Here is a 19,302-nt window from a genome sequence, read left to right as displayed (position 1 = left end):
CAAATTGTGTAACAAACGTTCCTTCTTTGAAACTGGATTCGGACACAAAGAAGGTACAACTATCTCCTGGTTAATATTTTTGTTAGCAACAACTTTCGGAAGAAAACCAGGCTTAGTACGCAAAACCACCTTATCTGCATGGAACACCAGATAGGGCGGAGAACACTGCAGAGCAGATAACTCTGAAACTCTTCTAGCAGAAGAAATTGCAACTAAAAACAAAACTTTCCAAGATAGTAACTTAATATCTATGGAATGTAAAGGTTCAAACGGAACCCCTTGAAGAACTGAAAGAACTAGATTTAGACTCCAGGGAGGAGTCAAAGGTCTGTAAACAGGCTTGATCCTAACCAGAGCCTGAACAAATGCTTGAACATCTGGCACGGCTGCCAGTCTTTTGTGAAGTAAAACAGATAAAGCAGAGATCTGTCCCTTCAGAGAACTTGCAGATAATCCTTTCTCCAAACCTTTTTGTAGAAAGGATAGAATCTTAGGAATTTTTATCTTGTTCCATGGGAATCCTTTGGATTCACACCAACAGATATATTTTTTCCATATTTTATGGTAAATTTTTCTAGTTACAGGCTTCCTAGCCTGAATCAGAGTATCTATTACAGAATCTGAAAACCCACGCTTTGATAAAATCAAGCGTTCAATCTCCAAGCCGTCAGTTGGAGGGAAACCAGATTCGGATGTTCGAATGGACCCTGAACAAGAAGGTCCTGTCTCAAAGGTAGCTTCCATGGTGGAGCCGATGACATATTCACCAGGTCTGCATACCAAGTCCTGCGTGGCCACGCAGGAGCTATCAAGATCACAGAGGCCCTCTCCTGATTGATCCTGGCTACCAGCCTGGGAATGAGAGGAAACGGTGGGAATACATAAGCTAGGTTGAAGGTCCAAGGTGCTACTAGTGCATCTACTAGAGTCGCCTTGGGATCCCTGGATCTGGACCTGTAGCAAGGAACCTTGAAGTTCTGACGAGACGCCATAAGATCCATGTCTGGAATGCCCCATAATTGAGTTATTTGGGCAAAGATTTCCGGATGGAGTTCCCACTCCCCCGGATGGAATGTCTGACGACTCAGAAAATCCGCTTCCCAATTTTCCACTCCTGGGATGTGGATCGCAGACAAGTGGCAGGAGTGATCCTCCGCCCATTGAATTATCTTGGTCACTTCTTTCATCGCCAGGGAACTCCTTGTTCCCCCCTGATGATTGATATATGCGACGGTCGTCATGTTGTCTGATTGAAACCTTATGAATTTGGCCTTTGCTAGTTGAGGCCAAGCTCTGAGAGCATTGAATATCGCTCTCAGTTCCAGAATGTTTATCGGGAGAAGAGACTCTTCCCGAGACCATAGACCCTGAGCTTTCAGGGATTCCCAGACCGCGCCCCAGCCCACTAGACTGGCGTCGGTCGTGACAATGACCCACTCTGGTCTGCGGAAGCTCATTCCCTGTGACAGATTGTCCAGGGTCAGCCACCAACGGAGTGAATCTCTGGTCTTTTGATCTACTTGAATCATCGGAGACAAGTCTGTATAATCCCCATTCCACTGTCTGAGCATGCACAGTTGTAATGGTCTTAGATGAATTCGTGCAAAAGGAACTATGTCCATTGTTGCAACCATCAATCCTATTACTTCCATGCACTGCGCTATGGAAGGACGAGGAACAGAATGAAGTACTTGACAAGAGCTTAGAAGTTTTGATTTTCTGACCTCTGTCAGAAAAATCCTCATTTCTAAGGAATCTATTATTGTTCCCAAGAAGGGAACTCTTGTAGACGGGGACAGAGAACTTTTTTCTTTGTTCACCTTCCATCCGTGAGATCTGAGAAAGGCTAGGACGATGTCCGTATGAGCCTTTGCTTTTGACAGGGACGACGCTTGAATTAGGATGTCGTCCAAGTAAGGTACTACTGCAATGCCCCTTGGTCTTAGAACCGCTAGAAGGGACCCTAGTACCTTTGTGAAAATCCTTGGAGCAGTGGCTAATACGAATGGAAGTGCCACAAACTGGTAATGCTTGTCCAGAAAAGCGAACCTTAGGAACTGATGATGTTCCTTGTGGATAGGAATATGTAGGTACGCATCCTTTAAATCCACGGTAGTCATAAATTGACTTTCCTGGATGGTGGGTAGGATCGTTCGAATAGTTTCCATTTTGAACGGTGGTACCCTGAGAAATTTGTTTAGGATCTTCAGATCCAAAATTGGTCTGAATGTTCCCTCTTTTTTGGGAACTATGAACAGATTGGAATAAAATCCCATTCCTTGTTCTCTTATTGGAACTGGATGTATCACTCCCATCTTTAACAGGTCTTCTACACAATGTAAGAATGCCTGTCTCTTTATTTGGTTTGAAGATAAGTGAGACCTGTGGAACCTTCCCCTTGAGGGTAGTTCCTTGAATTCCAGGAGATAACCTTGAGAAACTATTTCTAGCACCCAATGATCCTGAACATCTCTTGCCCAAGCCTGAGCAAAGAGAGAGAGTCTGCCCCCCACTAGATCCGGTCCCGGATCGGGGGCTATCCCTTCATGCTGTTTTGGTAGCAGTGGTAGGCTTCTTGGCCTGCTTACACTTGTTCCAGCCTTGCATTGGTTTCCAGGCTGGTTTGGGTTGTGAAGTATTACCCTCTTGCTTAGAGGATGCAGAATTAGAGGCTGGTCCGTTTCTGCGAAAGGGACGAAAATTAGGCTTATTTTTAGCCTTAAAAGACCTATCCTGTGGGAGGGCGTGGCCCTTTCCCCCAGTGATGTCCGAAATAATCTCTTTCAAATCTGGTCCAAATAATGTTTTACCTTTGAAAGGAATGTTAAGCAATTTTGTCTTGGAAGACACATCCGCTGACCAAGACTTTAGCCAAAGCGCTCTGCGCGCCACGATAGCAAACCCTGAATTTTTTGCCGCTAATCTAGCTAATTGCAAAGCGGCGTCTAAAACAAAAGAGTTAGCCAATTTAAGTGCTTGAACTCTGTCCATAACCTCCTCATACGAAGAATCTTTACTGAGCGACTTTTCTAGTTCCTCGAACCAGAAACACGCTGCCGTAGTGACAGGAACAATGCATGAAATTGGTTGTAGAAGGTAACCTTGCTGTGCAAAAATCTTTTTAAGCAAACCCTCTAATTTTTTATCCATAGGATCTTTGAAAGCACAACTATCTTCGATAGGAATAGTAGTGCGTTTGTTTAGAGTAGAAACCGCCCCCTCGACCTTGGGGACTGTCTGCCATAAGTCCTTTCTGGGGTCGACTATAGGAAATAATTTCTTAAATATAGGGGGGGGAACAAAAGGTATGCCGGGCTTTTCCCACTCTTTATTTACTATGTCCGCCACCCGCTTGGGTATAGGAAAAGCGTCGGGGGGCACCAGAACCTCTAGGAACTTGTCCATCTTACATAATTTCTCTGGAATGACCAAATTGTCACAATCATCCAGAGTAGATAACACCTCCTTAAGCAGTGCGCGGAGATGTTCTAATTTAAATTTAAATGTCACAACATCAGGTTCAGCTTGATGAGAAATTTTTCCTGAATCTGAGATTTCTCCATCAGACAAAACCTCCCTCATGGCCCCTTGAGATTGGTGTGAGGGTATGTCAGAACAGTTATCATCAGCGCCCTCTTGCTCTTCAGTGTTTAAAACAGAGCAATCGCGCTTTCTCTGATAAATAGGCATTTTGGATAAAAGATTTGCTATGGAGTTATCCATTACAGCCGTTAATTGTTGCATGGTAATAAGTATTGGCGCACTAGATGTACTAGGGGCCTCCTATGTGGGCAAAACTGGTGTAGACACAGTAGGGGATGATGTAGTATGTTTACTCCCCTCATTTGAGGAATCATCTTGGGCAATATCATTATCTGTGGCATTACTGTCCTTACTTTGTTTGGACACTATGGCACAATTATCACATAAATTTAAATGGGGAGACACATTGGCTTTCATACATATAGAACATAGCTTATCTGATGGTACAGACATGTTAAACAGGCTTAAACTTGTCAACAAAGCACAAAAAACGTTTTAAAATAAAACCGTTACTGTCACTTTAAATTTCAAACTGAAAACACTTTATTACTGAATATGTGAAAAAGTATGAAGGAATTGTTCAGTGTCTTAAAGCATTAAAAGTATTGCACACCAAATTTCAGAGCTTTAACCCTTAAAATAACGGAACCGGAGCCGTTTTTAAATTTAACCCCTATACAGTCCCAGCTATATGCTTTGCTGAGACCCAACCAAGCCCAGAGGGGAATACGATACCAAATGACGCCTTCTAGAAGCTTTTTTAGTGATTCTTAGATCCTCACACCTGCATCTGCATGCCTTGCTCTCCAAAAACAACTGCGCAGTAATGGCGCGAAAATGAGGCTCAGTCTATAACTAGAAAGGCCCCCAGACTAAAAAAACAAAATTTATGCTTACCTGATAAATTCATTTCTCCTGTAGTGTGGTCAGTCCACGGGTCATCATTACTTCTGGGATATTATCTCCTCCCCTACAGGAAGTGCAAGAGGATTCACCCAGCAGAGCTGCTATATAGCTCCTCCCCCCTACGTCACCTCCAGTCATTCGACCAAAGGACCAACGAGAAAGGAGAAGCCGAAGGGTGTAGTGGTGACTGGAGTATAATCCAAAAAAATTTTTTAGCCTCCCATAAAAAACAGGGCGGGCCGTGGACTGACCACACTACAGGAGAAATGAATTTATCAGGTAAGCATAAATTTTGTTTTCTCCTGTTAAGTGTGGTCAGTCCACGGGTCATCATTACTTCTGGGATACCAATACCAAAGCAAAAGTACACGGATGACGGGAGGGACAGGCAGGCTCTTTATACGGAGGGAACCACTGCCTGAAGAACCTTTCTCCCAAAAACAGCCTCCGAAGAAGCAAAAGTGTCAAATTTGGAAAATTTGGAAAAAGTATGAAGAGAAGACCAAGTTGCAGCCTTGCAAATCTGTTCAACAGAAGCCTCATTCTTAAAGGCCCAAGTGGAAGCCACAGCTCTAGTAGAATGAGCTGTAATTCTTTCAGGAGGCTGCTGTCCAGCAGTCTCATAGGCTAATCGTATTATGCTACGAAGCCAAAAAGAGAGAGAGGTAGCCGAAGCTTTTTGACCTCTCCTCTGACCAGAATAAACGACAAACAGGGAAGACGTTTGACGAAAATCCTTAGTTGCCTGTAGATAAAATTTCAGGGCACGGACTACATCTAGATTGTGTAGCAGACGTTCCTTCTTCGAGGAAGGATTAGGACACAAAGATGGAACAACAATCTCTTGATTGATATTCCTGTTAGTGACCACCTTAGGTAGGAACCCAGGTTTAGTACGCAGAACTACCTTGTCTGAATGAAAAATCAGATAAGGAGAATCACAATGTAAGGTAGATAACTCAGAAACTCTTCGAGCCGAGGAAATAGCCATTAAAAACAGAACTTTCCAAGATAACAACTTGATATCAATGGAATGAAGGGGTTCAAACGGAACACCCTGTAAAACATTAAGAACTAAGTTCAAACTCCATGGTGGAGCAACAGTTTTAAACACAGGCTTGATCCTAGCTAAAGCCTGACAAAAAGCTTGAACGTCCGGAACTTCTGACAGACGTTTGTGTAAAAGAATGGACAGAGCTGAAATCTGTCCCTTTAAAGAACTAGCAGATAACCCCTTTTCTAAACCTTCTTGTAGAAAAGACAATATCCTTGGAATCCTAACCTTACTCCATGAGTAACTCTTGGATTCGCACCAATATAAGTATTTACGCCATATTTTATGGTAAATCCTTCTGGTAACAGGCTTCCTAGCCTGTATTAAGGTATCAATAACTGGCTCAGAAAAACCACGTTTTGATAAAATCAAGCGTTCAATTTCCAAGCAGTCAGCTTCAGAGAAGTTAGATTTTGATGTTTGAATGGACCCTGGATCAGAAGGTCCTGTTTCAGAGGTAGAGACCAAGGCGGACAGGATGACATGTCCACTAGATCTGCATACCAAGTCCTGCGTGGCCATGCAGGTGCTATTAGAATCACTGACGCTCTCTCCTGTTTGATTCTGGCAATCAATCGAGGAAGCATCGGGAAGGGTGGAAACACATAAGCCATCCCGAAGGTCCAAGGTGCTGTCAAAGCATCTATCAGAACCGCTCCCGGATCCCTGGATCTGGACCCGTAGCGAGGAAGCTTGGCGTTCTGACGAGACGCCATGAGATCTATCTCTGGTTTGCCCCAACGTCGAAGTATCTGGGCAAAGACCTCCGGATGAAGTTCCCACTCCCCCGGATGAAAAGTCTGACGACTTAAGAAATACGCCTCCCAGTTCTCCACTCCCGGGATGTGGATTGCAGACAGGTGGCAAGAGTGAGACTCTGCCCAGCGAATTATCTTTGATACTTCCATCATTGCTAGGGAGCTTCTTGTCCCTCCCTGATGGTTGATGTAAGCTACAGTCGTGATGTTGTCCGACTGAAACCTGATGAACCCCCGAGTTGTTAACTGGGGCCAAGCCAGAAGGGCATTGAGAACTGCTCTCAATTCCAGAATGTTTATTGGAAGGAGACTCTCCTCCTGATTCCATAGTCCCTGAGCCTTCAGAGAATTCCAGACAGCACCCCAACCTAGAAGGCTGGCGTCTGTTGTTACAATTGTCCAGTCTGGCCTGCTGAATGGCATTCCCCTGGACAGGTGTGGCCGATAAAGCCACCATAGAAGAGAATTTCTGGTCTCTTGATTCAGATTCAGAGTGGGGGACAAATCTGAGTAATCCCCATTCCACTGACTTAGCATGCACAATTGCAGCGGTCTGAGATGTAGGCGTGCAAAAGGTACTATGTCCATTGCCGCTACCATTAAGCTGATCACCTCCATGCATTGAGCTACTGACGGGTGTTGAATGGAATGAAGGACCCGGCATGCATTTTGAAGCTTTGTTAACCTGTCTTCTGTCAGGTAAATCTTCATTTCTACAGAATCTATCAGAGTCCCCAAGAAGGGCACTCTTGTGAGTGGAAAGAGAGAACTCTTCTTTTCGTTCACCTTCCATCCATGCGACCTTAGAAATGCCAGTACTAACTCTGTATGAGACTTGGCAGTTTGAAAGCTTGAAGCTTGTATCAGAATGTCGTCTAGGTACGGAGCTACCGAAATTCCTTGCGGTCTTAGTACCGCCAGAAGAGTACCCAGAACCTTTGTGAAGATTCTTGGAGCTGTAGCCAATCCGAATGGAAGAGCTACAAACTGGTAATGCCTGTCTAGAAAGGCAAACCTTAGATATCGGTAATGATTTTTGTGAATCGGTATGTGAAGGTAAGCATCCTTTAAATCCACTGTGGTCATGTACTGACCCTCTTGGATCATGGGCAAAATTGTTCGAATCGTTTCCATCTTGAACGATGGAACTCTTAGGAATTTGTTTAGGATCTTTAAATCCAAGATTGGCCTGAAAGTTCCCTCTTTTTTGGGAACTACAAACAGATTTGAGTAAAACCCTTGTCCTTGTTCCGACCGCGGAACTGGATGGATTACTCCCATTAATAAAAGATCTTGTACGCAGCGTAGGAACGCTTCTTTCTTTATTTGGTTTGTTGACAACCTTGACAGATGAAATCTCCCTCTTGGGGGAGAGGATTTGAAGTCCAGAAGGTATCCCTGAGATATGATCTCTAACGCCCAGGGATCCTGAACATCTCTTGCCCAAGCCTGGGCGAAGAGAGAAAGTCTGCCCCCTACTAGATCCGGTCCCGGATCGGGGGCCCTCGATTCATGCTGTCTTAGGGGCAGCAGCAGGTTTCCTGGCCTGCTTGCCCTTGTTCCAGGACTGGTTAGGTTTCCAGCCTTGTCTGTAGCGAGCAACAGCTCCTTCCTGTTTTGGTGCAGAGGAAGTTGATGCTGTTCCTGCTTTAAAATTACGAAAGGAATGAAAATTAGACTGTCTAGCCCTAGGTTTGGCTTTGTCCTGAGGCAGGGCATGGCCTTTACCTCCTGTAATGTCAGCGATAATCTCCTTCAAACCGGGCCCGAATAAGGTCTGCCCTTTGAAAGGTATATTAAGCAATTTAGATTTAGAAGTAACATCAGCTGACCAGGATTTTAGCCACAGCGCTCTGCGTGCCTGAATGGCAAATCCGGAATTCTTAGCCGTAAGTTTAGTTAAATGTACTACGGCATCTGAAATAAATGAGTTAGCTAACTTAAGGGTTTTAAGTTTGAGTGTAATCTCATCTAGTGTAGATGATTCAAGTGTCTCTTCCAGAGACTCAAACCAAAATGCTGCTGCAGCCGTGACAGGCGCAATACATGCAAGAGGTTGCAATATAAAACCTTGTTGAACAAACATTTTCTTAAGGTAACCCTCTAATTTTTTATCCATTGGATCTGAAAAGGCACAGCTATCCTCCACCGGGATAGTGGTACGCTTAGCTAAAGTAGAAACTGCTCCCTCCACCTTAGGGACCGTTTGCCATAAGTCCCGTGTGGTGGCGTCTATTGGAAACATTTTTCTAAATATCGGAGGAGGTGAGAACGGCACACCGGGCCTATCCCACTCCTTAGTAACAATTTCAGTAAGTCTCTTAGGTATAGGAAAAACATCAGTACTCGCCGGTACCGCAAAATATTTATCCAACCTACACATTTTCTCTGGTATTGCAACTGTGTTACAATCATTCAGAGCCGCTAACACCTCCCCTAGTAATACACGGAGGTTTTCCAGCTTAAATTTAAAATTTGAAATATCTGAATCCAGTCTGTTTGGATCAGAACCGTCACCCACAGAATGAAGTTCTCCGTCCTCATGTTCTGCCGCCTGTGACGCAGTGTCTGACATGGCCCTAATATTATCAGCGCACTCTGTTCTCACCCCAGAGTGATCACGCTTACCTCTTAGTTCTGGTAATTTAGCCAAAACTTCAGTCATAACAGTAGCCATATCCTGTAATGTGATTTGAAATGGCCGCCCAGATGTACTCGGCGCTACAATATCACGCACCTCCCGAGCGGGAGATGCAGGTACTGACACGTGAGGCGAGTTAGTCGGCATAACTCTCCCCTCGTTGTCTGGTGAAATATGTTCAATTTGTACAGATTGACTTTTATTTAAAGTAGCATCAATACAGTTAATACATAAATTTCTATTGGGCTCCACTTTGGCATTAGCACATATAGCACATGTATCTTCCTCTGAATCAGACATGTTTAACACACTAGCAATTAACTAGCAACTTGGAAATGCTTTATCAAGTAATTTACAATAATATGAAAACGAACTGTGCCTATAAGAAGCACAGAAAAAATTATGACAGTTGAAAATAATTAAGTTATAGCATCAAATCTTTGTAAGAAATATACAATTTTAGCAAAGGATTGTTCCCATTAGCAAAGGATAACTAACCCTGGCAGCAGAAAAAATACACAAATAAACGTTTTTTATCACAGTCAACTACACTCTTCACAGCTCTGCTGTGATGATTACCTCCCTCAAAAAAGGCTTTGGAGATCCCTGAGTTCTGTAGAGATGAACCGGATCATGCAGGAAGAAAATGAACCTCTGACTGAGTTTTTTGATGCGTAGTAAAAGCGCCAAAAATGGCCCCTCCCCCTCACACATAACAGTGAGAGAGATCAGTGAACTGCTTTAATTTAAACAAAACTATTGCCAAGTGGAAAAAATAGTGCCCAAAACATTTTTTCACCCAGTACCTCAGAGAAATAAACGTTTTTACATGCCAGCAAAAAAACGTTTAACCTCAATAAATTAATTGATATTTAAAACCTATTGCAAGTCCCTGCAAATTAGGTTAAGACTATGCATACAGTATAAATCCAGTGAAGTACCATTCCCCAGAATACTGAAGTGTAAAATATACATACATGACAGCCTGATACCAGCTACATCTACTGCATTTAAGGCTGAGTTTATATTATAACGGTATGGCAGGATTTTCTCATCAATTCCATGTCAGAAAATAACAAACTGCTACATACCTCTTTGCAGATTAATCTGCCCGCTGTCCCCTGATCTGAAGTTTACCTCTCCTCAGATGGCCGAGAAACAGCAATATGATCTTAACTACTCCGGCTAAAATCATAGAAAAAACTCAGGTAGATTCTTCTTCAAATTCTACCAGAGAATGAATAACACACTCCGGTGCTATTATAAAATAACAAACTTTTGATTGAAGGTAATAAACTAATTAAATCACCACAGTCCTCTCACACATCCTATCTATTCGTTGGGTGCAAGAGAATGACTGGAGGTGACGTAGGGGGGAGGAGCTATATAGCAGCTCTGCTGGGTGAATCCTCTTGCACTTCCTGTAGGGGAGGAGATAATATCCCAGAAGTAATGATGACCCGTGGACTGACCACACTTAACAGGAGAAAGGTGTCCAACACAGTGCCTGCCGTTTTTTAAACGTTCCCCAAGATTATAATGCCAATTATTAGCTAGAATCTGCATAATATGCCCCAATAAAGCAATCGTTTTAGCCCATAAAAATGTCTACCAGTTTTTAAGCCCTTTTTTAAGCCCTTTATTCTTTTATGTTTGACTAATAAAATGGCTTACCGGTCCCCATGAGGGGAAATGACAGCCTTCCAGCATTACATGGTCTTGTTAGAAATATGGCTAGTCATACCTTAAGCAGAAAAGTCTGCTAACTGTTTCCCCCAACTGAAGTTACTTCATCTCAACAGTCCTGTGTGTTAACAGCAATCGATTTTAGTTACTGTCTGCTAAAATCATCTTCCTCTTACAAACAGAAATCTTCATCCCTTTCTGTTTCAGAGTAAATAGTACATACCAGCACTATTTTAAAATAACAAACACTTGATAGAAGAATAAAAACTACATTTAAACACCAAAAAACTCTTAACCATCTCCGTGGAGATGTTGCCTGCGCAACGGCAAAGAGAATGACTGGGGTGGGCGGAGCCTAGGAGGGATCATGTGACCAGCTTTGCTGGGACTCTCTGACATTTCCTGTTGGGGAAGAGAATATCCCACAAGTAAGGATGACGCCGTGGACCGGACACACCAATGTTGGAGAAATAAAAATAAACTTTGTGTAGTGGTGAACCCCTCAGTCAAATCCCTTCATATAAAGCACATAAACTATGTATAGTTAATAGAAGAGGAGGTGTAAAGCAAACCTTTAAAGGGATACTAAACCCAAAGTATTTCTTTAATGATTTGGATAGAGCATGCAATTTTAACCATCTTTCTAATGTACTTCTATTATCAATTTTTATTCGTTCTCTTGCTATCTTTAGTTGAAGAAAGCAGGAACAAAAGCTTTGGAGCTGGCCCATTTTAGGTTGAGAACCTGGGTTGCGCTTGCTGATTGGAAGGCTAAATGCAGGCACCAATCAGTAAGCCCTATCCGGGGTACTTAAAAAATAGGCCGGCACCAAAGCGTTCATTCCTACCTTTTCAAATAAAGATAGCAAGAAAACAAAGAAAAGTTGATAATAGGAGTAAATTAGAAAGTTGCTTAAAATTGCATGCTCTATCCGAATCATGAAAGAAAAAATTTGGGTTTACTATCCCTTTAATCCTTTACTATGTCCATTGGTTATGAAGCACAGAAGATGTGTGTACCTTATGATAGCCTGCGGGTTATGTGAGTGCAAAGAATAAAAATGTACTTACTCTATTGAATTTATCCCATGCAGTCATAGTTCTCAGTAGAAAGCCCATCCAGTGCTGTGTACATCACAGCAGCATACTAGTGTAAGGAGTATGTCAATTAAACCAACAGGAGGAGGCTAGGGGACCAGTTCCTGCAACACGTGCAAGGTTTGTGACCAACTCCTAAACCAGAAGTAATTGTGTGAATACCCTATACTCATATCTTCCCACTGTCTTTCTGTAGCAGCTCCGTGAAGGGAAAAAAAAAGCCTCAAATCAGTCTGAGGACCCCTCTCTACTAAGAATCTAGAGCAACTAAATTCTTCAGACTTCTTGGGAGGCTATAAAACTGGTTTATCAGTGAGGTGAGAGGGATAGTAAACTCTAGTAGTTTTGAGAATATTTGTCTCCTCCTAGTGGCTAGGAACTGAATTCCCATAAGTAATGAACTCATGGACTCTGACCACCTTACTAAAGAAATAGAGGTTCATTTAGTCATATTTAGACAGCCATAGAGTAACAAACGCTCAACAAATCACAGAACTTAAAAATTAAATAAAAGAACAGATAATGAGCTCTCCAAAGAAACCATGTGGAGCTGTATAGCTTTTATAGACAAAGAAATGATGGGCAATCCAAAAATGCCCTGAAAAGGCAATTGTATGCTACCTTTGCAACAAGTAAATACCAATATCTCAGGGGAACATTTTTAAAAAAAAATATTATGATAGAAAGCACTACCCAATTTTCGGAAAAATCAAAACGGTGAGGCAAAATAAAATAAAAAAAAAATAATAAAGTTGATTTCATTTGGAATGACTCATACAAGTAGTTGTTAAATTAGCTTAACCCCTTAACGACCGACGACGTATGCCATACGTCCTAAAAAAAAAAAGCACTTAACGACCGAGGACGTATGGCATACGTCGTCGGTTTAACAGAGCACTGGAAGCGATCGAAATCACTTCCAGCTGCTCTAACAGTATTGCAGGCTTGCCTTGAGGTCTAGGCATCCTGCAATACTGTTCCCGAGTGCCGGGACCGGATTGATCACTCCCCCACGAGTGATCACTTCCGGTTTCGCTCCACGTGGAGCGCGGCAGTGTTTCAGAGCATCGGAAGCGATCGGACACGCTTCCGATGCTCTGCTTGTGTGCTAAGTGCCTCGTGGGTCGAGGCACTTAGATATTTGTAAAATAAAAGTAAAAAAAAACAAAACAAAAAAAAACCCCTAAATAGCCCCCCCCCTCCCCCTTCACTAGGCATCCAAGATGGCGATGCCCAGTGCATCATGGGGCCTCTGGGGGTGTCCCTAGCCTGCATCATCATAGGGGCAAGCTAGGGTCACGCAATCTGAGCCTCGCACCCTAAAAAAAAAAATAATAATAAAATACCCCATTTGTCTGATCATGTCAATATTTGTAAATATTGACTATGATCAGTGTGGATCTCCCTCCCTCTCCTCACTTGCCATTTTGTTGGAGAGAGAGAGAGAGACCTGTATTTAGCAGAGAGAGAGATTTATTTCTTTTATTTGTTAAAAAATATAGAACCAAAGGCTCTTTTCAGAGCCATTAACCCCTAGCTTGCCAGTGATCACTATATATCACTGGCAGTAACATAGGTGCACTTTTTTTTTTGCTGCATTTTGCGGTCTGTGCATTTTTTAGGGGTTAACTTTGTTGTTGTAATTTTTTAAAAACCCAAAGGCTCTTTTCAGAAACATTTAGTTAATTTAATTTAATTTTCAGAGCCATTAACCCCTAGCTTGCCAGTGATTACTATATATCACTGGCAGTAGCATAGGTGCACTTTTTTTTGCTGCATTTTGCTGTCTGTGCATTTTTTTAGGGGTTAATTTTGTTGTATTTTTTTTAAAAACCCAAAGGCTCTTTTCAGAAACATTTAGTTAATTTAATTTAATTTTCAGAGCCATTAACTCCTAGCTTGCCAGTGATCGCTATAAATCACTGGCAGTTGCATAGCTGTACTTTTTTGCTGTCTGCGCATTTTTTTAGGGGTTAATTTTGTTGTTGTAATTTTTTAAAAACCCAAAGGCTCTTTTCAGAAACATTTAGTTAATTTTATTTAATTTTCAGAGCCATTAACCCCTAGCTTGCCAGTGATCGCTATAAATCACTGGCAGTTGCATAGCTGTACTTTTTTGCTGTCTGTGCATTTTTTTAGGGGTTAATTTTGTTGTTGTAATTTTTTAAAAACCCAAAGGCTCTTTTCAGAAACATTTAGTTAATTTAATTTAATTTTCAGAGCCATTAACCCCTAGCTTGCCAGTGATCGCTATAAATCACTGGCAGTTGCATAGCTGTACTTTTTTGCTGTCTGTGAATTTTTTTAGGGGTTAATTTTGTTGTTGTAATTTTGTAAAAACCCAAAGGCTCTTTTCAGAAACATTTAGTTAATTTAATTTAATTTTCAGAGCCATTAACCCCTAGCTTGCCAGTGATCGCTATAAATCACTGGCAGTAGCATAGCTGTACTTTTTTGCTAGTTAATTTAGTTAATTAATTTAGTTAATTTAATTTTCAGAGCCATTAACCCCTAGCTTGCCAGTGATCGCTATAAATCACTGGCAGTTGCATAGCTGTACTTTTTTGCTGTCTGTGCATTTTTTTTAGGGGTTAATTTTGTTGTTGTAATTTTTTAAAAACCCAAAGGCTCTTTTCAGAAACATTTAGTTAATTTAATTTAATTTTCAGAGCCATTAACCCCTAGCTTGCCAGTGATCGCTATAAATCACTGGCAGTAGCATAGCTGTACTTTTTTGCTAGTTAATTTAGTTAATTAATTTAGATAATTTAATTTAATTTTCAGAGCCATTAACCCCTAGCTTGCCAGTGATCGCTATAAATCACTGGCAGTTACATAGCTGTACTTTTTTGCTGTCTGTGCATTTTTTAGGGGTTAATTTTGTTGTTGTAATTTTTTAAAAACCCAAAGGCTCTTTTCTGAAACATTTAGTTAATTTAATTTCATTTTCAGAGCCATTAACCCCTAGCTTGCCAGTGATCGCTATAAATCACTGGCAGTAGCATAGCTGTACTTTTTTGCTAGTTAATTTAGTTAATTAATTTAGTTAATTTAATTTTTTTTAGTAATTGTTTTCTGTGACAGATACAAAAATGTCACAGAAAAGTTATAGTGCTGAGGAGGCGTATGCCATCCTTGCGTCAGTCAGATGCCTCTATTTCTGACTCAGACCCCAATTTTGACCCTGCCATGTGCTCAGATACATCACTAGATGCAGTCTCAACTGATAGTGATGTATCTGTGGCTGCTAGCCCCCCTGCCAGCCCCCCTGCTACCCCCCCTGCCAGAAGGAGGCGTGTTGCTGCCATTGCTGCTGAAGAGTGGGTAACGCCTCATCTCCAGAGGCCAGATATCCCACCCTTCACAGCAAATGCTGGCATAAATATAGATGTGGCAGGTTTTAGCCCCCAGCAGTTTCTGGAAGTGTTTCTGGGCGATGATATATTGGGGAACATTGTCGCCCAAACTAATTTATATGCCCATCAGTTCCGTGCTGCAAAGCCTGGAACATATTTGGCAAAGCAGCAATGGGCCCCCATCAATGTGCCAGAATTCAAAAAATTCTGGGCATTGACTATGCTGATGGGCATCATAAAGAAACCCTCCATTCGCTCCTACTGGAGTACTAGCCCCATCTGCTCTACCCCCATTTTCTCCCAGACTATGTCGAGGAAGAGGTATGAAATGATTCTGCATTTCATGCACTTCAGCGACAACACCCTGTGCCCCCGTAGGGAGCATCCCCAATTTGACAGGCTGTATAAAATCCGCCCCCTGATAACCCACTTTTCTGCCAGGTTTGCAGAGGCTTATACACCTGGAAGGAATATATGCGTTGATGAATCCCTGATGAAGTATAAGGGAAGGCTGGGATTCAAGCAGTATATTCCTTCCAAACGCTCCAGATATGGGGTAAAGGTGTATAAGCTCTGTGACAGCGAGACTGGGTATACTCAGGCCTTCCGGGTGTATGAGGGAAAGGATAGCCACCTTGACCCTCCAGGTTGCCCAGAACATATGGGAACCACTGGCAAAATTGTCTGGGACCTGATATTACCCCTAATGAACAAAGGGTATCACTTGTACTTAGACAATTTTTATACAAGTGTCCTTTTGTTCAAGCTACTGTATTGCTTTGATACAGTAGCTTGCGGTACAATTAAAAAGAACCGCGCAGGTTTCCCAGGACAGCTTGTACGCACCCGGCTACGAAGGGGGGAGACCTCAGCTCTGCGCCAAGAGGAGCTGTTGGCACTGAAGTACAGAGACAAGAAGGATGTATACCTTCTTACCACCATCCACACAGAGAGGACGGTGGCGGTTTCTGTACGTGGCAGAGCTGAGATCATAAGGAAGCCAGTGTGCATCAAGTCTTATAACCGGCATATGGGTGGGGTTGATCTGGCTGATCAGCTGCTGCAGCCCTACCTAATTATGCGGAAGACAAGGGCCTGGTACAAAAAGGTTGCAATTTACCTAATGCAGATTGCAACCCACAACGCTTTTTTGTTGTTCAAAAAAGCAAACCCCAGCGTTAAAAAGACTTTTTTACAGTTTCAGCTCCAGATTATTACGGGGATTTTGTACCATGATGCACCTGCTCCCCGGGCGGTGATGGGAGAGAGCAGAGTTGGGGCTACCCATTTTATTTTTAAAATCCCCCCTACTGCCACAAAGCAGAAACCACAAAAAAATGCAGAGTCTGTACCAAGAGGGGGAAGAGAAGGGACACCATATATCACTGTCCTGATTGCCCTGGACAGCCTGCACTCTGCATTGGGGACTGCTTCAAGCGGTACCATACAATGGTCAATTTTTAAAAAAATAAATACATTTGCTGTTACATATATATATATATATTTTTGGTTATGTTTACAGTTAGATGTTTTTTGTTTTTTTTACTTTTACTGTGCCAGATTTTTACATTTCACTACTCTATTTTTTTCTAAAATTGGGCCTGTTTTTTTTTTTTTATCCAAAACCCCTGTCAAACCTATGCATGGGGGACATAGGTGTTCTCAGGGTGCCTTGCAGAAAACAACCTGAAGTATGTTTTTGTAATAACTTACAACAGTCTCTCCTAAATTATAGTCAAAAAGCAATGTGTCTGTAAAAATGAAAATTGAAAAATTACCACCATACACTTTCTCCAATTTTTTGGGCTAAAACGGTTGCTTCAAAGGCATCAAAGCACACCATATACAATACCTTGGGGTGTCAACATTTAAAAAATATACACTTTCATGGCAATAAATAAAAGTGGGGTATGCGATAGGCCCCAAACTAAAGATAGGCCTATCAGAAGAAATACTCTCATTTTTAATAACTAAAATCACAAGTCATAAAATTGTAACATAACCTTCCCAAAATCCTGGCAAACCTATGCATGGGGGGCATAGGTGTACTCAGGGTGCCTTGCAGAAAACAACCTGAAGTATTCTTTTGCAATAACTTACAACAATCTCTCCTAAATCATAGTCAAAAAGCAATGTGTCTGTAAAAATGAAAATTGAAAAATTACCACCATATACTTTCTCCAATTTTTTGGGCTAAAACGGTTGCTTCAAAGGCATCAAAGCACACCATATACAATACCTTGGGGTGTCAACATTTAAAGAATATACACTTTGAATGCAATAAATAAAAGTGGGGTATGTGATAGGCCCCAAACTAAAGATAGGCCTATCAGAAGAAATACTCTCATTTTTAATAACTAAAATCATGTAACATAACCTTCCCAAAATCCTGGCAAACCTATGCATGGGGGGCATAGGTGTACTCAGGGTGCCTTGCAGAAAACAACCTGAAGTATTCTTTTGCAATAACTTACAACAGTCTCTCCTAAATCATAGTAAAAAAGCAATGTGTCTGTAACAATGAAAATTGAAAAATTACCACCATATACTTTCTCCAATTTTTTGGGCTAAAACGGTTGCATCAAAGTCATCAAACCACTCCATGTATAATACCTTGGGGGGTCAACTTTTTAAATATAATCACATTTATGGAAAACAAATAAATTGGGGTATGTTAAAAGACCCCCAAAAAAGACGATAGGCAAAGAAAATATATTAAATGTGAAAAAAAATCACAAACACATGTCAGACATTTGGCATTGCACCGCCCAAACAAGCCACCAAACCTATGCATAGGTGGTATCACTGAACTCAAGAGATGTTGGTGACCACATATTGGTGTCTTCTTTGGTAGTAACACATAACAGGAGCTGTGAATCCATGTCTAAAGTACAATGTATGTGAAAAATAACACAAAGAAATGAATGCCCAATAGTTTGACAAAGACTAGTGGTTGAATTAGTGTATGGAAAGTGTTAAAACACCTGCATTTGAAATACCCTAGGATGTCTACTTTTCAAAAATATATGGTTTTATGGGGGTAAATTACATTGGCCGCCTTCAGAAATGTCTTAAATAGAACATGGGTGCATGGGATGTGAAAATGGGAAGTGTAAAAAATGGAATGCGCTTCCTAAAAATAAGGCCTTCTAGCCCCCAGAGAACCCAACACACCTATACATGGGTGGTATCACTGTACTCAGGAGATGTTGTTGAACACATATTGAGGTGTTTTTTGGCAGTAACACATAACAGGAACTGAGAATCCATGCCTAAAGTACAATGTGTGTGAAAAATAACACAAAAAAATGACTACCCAAAAGTTTGACAAAGACTGGTGGTTAAATAAGTTCATGGAAAGTGTGAAAATACCAGCATTTCAAATACCCTAGGGGGTCTACTTCTCAAAAATATATGGTTTTATGGGGGTAAATTTCATTGACCGGCTTCAGAAATGTCCCAAATAGGACATGGGTGCATGATGACCGATGTGAAAATTCCAAGTTGAAAAACTGGAATGCGCTTCCTAAAAATAAGGCCTTCTAGCCCCCAGAGAACCCAACACACCTATACATGGGTGGTATCACTGTACTCAGGAGATGTTGTTGAACACATATTGAGGTGTTTTTTGGCAGTAACACATAACAGGAACTGAGAATCCATGCCTAAAGTACAATGTGTGTGAAAAATAACAAAAAAATGACTACCCAAAAGTTTGACAAAGACTGGTGGTTAAATAAGTTCATGGAAAGTGTGAAAATACCAGCATTTCAAATACCCTAGGGGGTCTACTTCTCAAAAATATATGGTTTTATGGGGGTAAATTTCATTGACCGGCTTCAGAAATGTCCCAAATAGGACATGGGTGCATGATGACCGATGTGAAAATTCCAAGTTGAAAAACTGGAATGCGCTTCCTAAAAATAAGGCCTTCTAGCCCCCAGAGAACCCAACACACCTATACATGGGTGGTATCACTGTACTCAGGAGATGTTGTTGAACACATATTGAGGTGTTTTTTGGCAGTAACACATAACAGCAACTGAGAATCCATGCCTAAAGTACAATGTGTGTGAAAAATAACACAAAAAAATGACTACCCAAAAGTTTGACAAAGACTGGTGGTTGAATTAGTGCATGGAAACTGTTAAAATACAAGCATTTGAAATACCCTAGGGTGTCTACTTTTCAAAAATATATGGTTTGATGGGGGTAAATTCCATTGACCAGCTTCAGAAATGTCCCAAATAGGACATGGGT

The 19,302-nt window shown here is 41.5% G+C and overlaps 1 protein-coding gene across 1 annotated transcript in view; it reads right to left on the bottom strand.

Annotated features, from left to right (window-relative positions):
- The window catches only part of REPS1 (RALBP1 associated Eps domain containing 1), a 704,997-nt gene that overhangs the window by 544,667 nt on the left and 141,028 nt on the right, over positions 1-19,302 (bottom strand).

Source organism: Bombina bombina, chromosome 4 (assembly GCF_027579735.1).
Source record: "Bombina bombina isolate aBomBom1 chromosome 4, aBomBom1.pri, whole genome shotgun sequence".
Classification (NCBI taxonomy): domain Eukaryota; kingdom Metazoa; phylum Chordata; class Amphibia; order Anura; family Bombinatoridae; genus Bombina; species Bombina bombina.
Note: the sequence above shows the minus strand (reverse complement) of the source record. Positions and strands in the feature narration are given on the sequence as shown.